The following is a 5,724-nucleotide window of genomic DNA, read 5'->3' as shown; positions in this document are numbered from 1 at the left end:
GTTCATTTTACTGCATTCATACAGCGCTTTTCTAACCAGTGGCCACTCAAAGCGCTTTACAATATTGCCTTACATTCATCTATTCATCTACACATGCACACACCGACGGCGGTGTCGACCACGCAAGGCGACAGCCAGCTCGTCAAGAGCATTAGAGTGAGGTGTCTTTCACACCAATGCTTTTTAGAGGTCGATTTATAGGAGAAAAGAAACCAATAAATATGTGAAAGTGGGATTAAAGCTAAACTTCCATGTCTGGTGCTTGTTTGATGTCCGCCGCACAAGCACAACGGGACCCTCCAACCTTCCGCTATGTTCCTACCGCAAAAACAGAGTTCTCTGACGTGAACCGAAAACGAAGAAGGTTTTGAGGACTGGAAGTATAGAATGAATGACAGACTGTAGAGGCCTTGGCTCCACAGGCTGGCGGTTTCAGAGGAGAGGAAGCGCCCCCCTAGAGCTTCTCCGATAGCGCTGTGCGCCGACAGCTCGGCGTGAGATCGCGCACTGCGCCCTGAGACGCTCAACGGAGACGCAGCGCGGAGCCTCAAATGAAGCAGCGTTTAGCGTCGGCAGAGAAAAAAGCGGTTGCCTTCTCCTCGCGGATCCAGGAGACCCCGCGCTCGGCTCAGAGAGGAGTCTCTTGTTCTCACTCTCACGACGTAACTGTTCGTACTTGAACCGTTTAAACCCGTTATTTCACCGCGCAGTCTTTGATGTCATGCGTGTTTTTTTATACCCATAACTCACCGAAGGAGTGTGTGACTGCGCCAATTAGTGTGTCGTGTGCGTGTGTGTGTGTGAGATTACAGTGAGGCAGTGTTCCTTCCCACACAAAGGCAGCTTTCAAATCTCACCTGTCGCTCTCTCTCTCTCTCCCCCCCCCCTCTCTCTCATTCATGCATTCTCTCATTCACCTCACACATTTAGCACAAAGATAATCTAAATGGGTGAATAAGCAACTCAATCAATCGCCTTTTCAGTAGGATTGTTTTCTACGTGACGTTAACATAGTGAGGTTGAGGAGGAGTTCTTGGCAAAATCAACACTATTGATGTGAGTATGTGTTGTGTGTGTGTGTGTGTGTGTGTGTGTGTGTGTGTGTGTGTGTGTGTGTGTGTGCATACATGCACTTGTAATGTGTGTGCTGTGGGTGGGGCAGAGAGCAAACCACAGACATGCACATATCCTCTCTCACACACACACACACACACACACACACACACACACACACACACACACACACACACACACACACAGAAGAGAGACGGAGTGATGCCATTCCACACTTCCTCATCAATAATTCAGAGGCTGCTTGAGTTAAAGCATTGATCCGTCCTCCTCCATTTCCTTTATCTCCCCTGCTCCTCGCGCTCAGCCTTCCCCCTCATCAGTCCGGCTGCCTGGGAACTCCTTCGCTCTGACCATAAGTTAGCCTGGCTATCGCCAGATTGAGCTTGGTCTGGGGAGGCTGCTGTCATGCTCTGAGGCACCAGAGGCGTGATCAACGGGCGCATGTTCAACTGACTCTGTACGCAACCGGCTGCTTGCCGTGGCTTCCCTGTCGTCATTGTGTTAAACCAGCCAATAGCGCAGCAGGGGGAAAAGTCAGCTCGGTGATTGGCTTCCGCAAAACAACGTATCGGAAGCAGAAAAATAAATGCATTGCTTTTCTCCAGACCCTTCTGCAGGGGCCAATTTGAATGGCCGGCAGAACGGGCTGGGGGTAGCCAGTCTAACGATAAGTCACTCCCTCTCTGAAGGCCTCCATCCAACCCAGCAACTCGTCGCACGGTGATCCGCGCGTTGACGGAGTGCTGCACACGTTCAAACCAGGAACCGTCGTGTAAACAGCTGAGGGCGGAGAGCCACCTCGACTGAAGATGAGGTCATAGGTGCCTTATTATTCCCAGACTGGAAATTCAGGAGAACAAAATGAGGAAGATCCTTGGATAACGCCTTCACCGTTCCATGACTCGGTGAACACCTTACACACGCTTTGGTTGGTGTATTCGGCGTGTGGCTCAGGAGTTAGAGCGGGTGGGCTGGTAACCCGAAGGTTGCTGGTTCGATCCCCGGCTCGTCCTAGCTGAGTGTCGAGGTGCCCCTGAGCAAGACACCTCACCCCTGACTGCTCTTGACAAGATGGCTGTTGCCTTGCATGGCTGACACCAGCGTCGGTGTGTGTGTGCATGAATGGGTGATTGTGAGGCAGTATTGTAAAGCACTTTGAGTGGCCACTGGTTAGAAGAGCGGTGAATAAATTCACTCCATGGAAGTCGCTCACTGATGTGTGGACGGCGACGGTGTAACCGTGGCAACAGATGTCACAGCAAGTGTAAGGGCCTTCCCTATTGGTGCAGAGAATAGGCTTGAATAGTACATTGGTTCCTGAGGATTTGACCAATTGACAGAAATTGGCCAATAAAACCTCAACGTCAATAGGCATTCTGTTTCCCCAGTTACCGAGAGTACTTTCCGACTTCCACACAAATCGAGCATCTGCCTCACAAATGCTCCTGCCTTTATTAAAAAAAACAATTCTAAAGAGTTTCCCGAGAGCACTCGGTGAACTCACAAGAGCAGGCTCGGTCCTCTCTGGAAACGGCGACCAATCAGACGATCGGAAACTCTCGGGACGTTTATCGGAACACTCCGAAGTATCGGACGGACGCCGCCGGGCGCTTCTTCAGCGTAACTAGCGACTGAATGATCGAGTCTCTACAAAATGCTGCGGCCTTTATCGGAAAAAAGACCTTTGAACGGCTGGGGGCTCTTAAGAGTAACTAGCGACCGAACAAACAAGTCTCTACGAAATACGAAAAGCTACGGCCTTTGTCGGAAAGCCTGTCCGGCCGCTGGTGGGATGAGCTCCGTCTCCACGGCGATACAGACGGACCGGGGCGCTTCACTTCTCCTCCGTGGGGGCCGGCGGCGTTGGGCTCCTTCCACATCAGCAGCCTGATTGGGGCCAGCAGCACGCGGCCCCCGGCCCGGAGTCTACCGGAAGAGGAGGCTGAGACAGGGCAACGGCGACGATGGCATTTGCCAAGCGGGGGAGGGGGCGTGTTGGAGGAGGCTAATAATATATGTAGGTCGCCGAGGCTCTGGGGTCTACAGCTGAACCACTGGGACCCATCCTGGGAACACACCAACACACATGTGCACACACACACACACACACACACACACACACACACACGCCATCACACACATGTGCACACACCCATTTATACACACACGCATGCACGTGCAGCAGACACATATACACGTCCCGCAGATATATACACACGCATACACACACACACACACACACACACACACACACACACACACACTCAGACACACACATAAACACACACACTCACTCACTCAGACGTACACAAATATGCAGACACTACACACTCATGCACACACAGACAAATACACCCCCACACACTCAAGAAAGACAGTCAGACACAGACAAACACACCCGCATCTCCCCCCTTCCCTCCCATGCACACAATTACACTCGTCCCTTCTGCCCTTCCTTCCAGAAGCCTCCCCCCCCCCCCCCCCCCCCCCCCACAGGCCCGGGAGCAGCAGTAAGTGTTGGAGAGGCTCTCAGCAGGATCGATGGTTGATCATCACTGTCAGGGGCCCGCGGCCCCGCCGGGAGAGGACCCGGTTCACCCAGGGGTGAGGGCAGGAGGCCGGGCTCCCTGGTACCCTGATGTACAGACAGACAGACAGACAGACCTCCACTACACTACTGTACAGACAGACAGACAGACCTCCACTACCCTACTGTACAGACAGACAGACCTCTACTATCCTACTGTACAGACAGACAGACAGACAGACAGACAGACCTCTACTATCCTACTGTACAGACAGACAGACAGACAGACCTCTACTATCCTACTGTACAGACAGACAGACAGACCTCTACTACCCTAATGTACAGACAGACAGACCTCTACTACCCTAATGTACAGACAGACAGACAGACCTCTACTACCCTACTGTACAGACAGACAGACAGACCTCTACTATCCTACTGTACAGACAGACAGACAGACCTCTACTACCCTAATGTACAGACAGACAGACCTCTACTACCCTAATGTACAGACAGACAGACAGACCTCTATTACCCTACTGTACAGACAGACAGACCTCTACTATCCTACTGTACAGACAGACAGACAGACCTCTACTACCCTAATGTACAGACAGACAGACCTCTACTACCCTAATGTACAGACAGACAGACAGACCTCTACTACCCTACTGTACAGACAGACAGACCTCTACTACCCTGATATAGACAGACAGACAGACAGACATACTTTGCTTCCTCACTCCCTTCCTCTCCTCCTCTCCTCCTCTCCTCTCCTCCTCTCCTCCTCTCCTATCCTCCTCTCCTCCTCTCCTCCTCTCCTCTCCTCCTCTCCTCCTCTCCTATTCTCCTCTCCCCCTCTCCTCCTCTCCTCCTCTCCTCTCCTCCTCTCCTCCTCTCCTATCCTCCTGGGGGTTAGGGGGCCCCCCAAGGAGGCCCTCCACCCCCCTCCCCCCTCCCCACCCATCAGCCCGGTGACGTCGGGCTGATGGGTGCTTTCACCAGAGCCCCCGGAGAGGCAGGTCGTCCATTCTGCCTCGAGTCCTCCTTTTCTTCAGCTCTCGTTCGTTCCTTTGTTTCTCCCCTCCCCCACCCCTCACCTCTCGTCCTTCACCTCCTCCTCCTCCTCCTCCTCCTCCTCCTCCTCCTCACAGCTCGCTGTCCTCACATCCATCTCTCCTGTCCTGCTTTTCTTCCCTCCTGATGTCCAACTGCCATTTCACAAGTCTCTCTCTCTCTCTCTCTCTCTCTCTCCCTCTCTCTCTGTCTCTCTCTATCTCTCTCGCTCTCTCTCCCTCTCTCTCTCTCTCTCTCTCTGTCTCTCTGTCTCTCGGTCGCTCTCTCTCTCTCTCTCTCTCTCTCTCTCTCTCGCTCCCTCTCTCTCTCTCCGTTTAGCGAGCAGTGTGGGGGAATAGAGGAGAGGCAGCATTACCAAACGCTCCCGTGGGGGGAGAGGTAACAGAATAGCGCTCGCTGCATTAGCGGTATGAGCAAACAAGAGCTCGTAGCTAACAGATGTGCCCTCAAAGCTAGTGTCTCTATTACACCGCGCTAACGCACGCTAACACATGCTAACACACGCTAACGGCTAATGGCAACATTCAGCCTTACTTACTTCTGTGCGCCACTCGCACACACACACACACACACACACACTTCACCTGCTTTCTCTCACACAGATACAGTCTGACACATGCACACCCCCCCCACACACACACACACATAGATTGATGCGCTCAAAGTGACACTCTCTCACACAATCACACACACACTTCGACAAGAACACTCAGAACCTAACACATACACACACACACACACACACACACACACACACACACACACACACACACACACACAATAACACACAGATTCCCACACATACACACAGAAACACACACACACACACCAGAATTACAGACCTGCTCCAGCTAGACACTTAGCTGCAGACCTCCTGAGCTACTGCACTGGCTCTCAGCTCTGATTGGATGTAATGTGATCCCAGGGAAGAGGAGCGGGGCTGGCTGTCCTGACAGGGGGCTGGACAGACGTACGGACACTCCAGCTGGGTGGGAGAACTCCAGCCATGAGGGAGAGGATATGGTCGAATGTAATATCGGACTGGT

This window comes from Pollachius pollachius (genome assembly GCF_949987615.1).
Source record: "Pollachius pollachius genome assembly, chromosome: 13".
NCBI classification, from domain to species: Eukaryota; Metazoa; Chordata; class Actinopteri; order Gadiformes; family Gadidae; genus Pollachius; species Pollachius pollachius.
Note: the sequence above shows the minus strand (reverse complement) of the source record.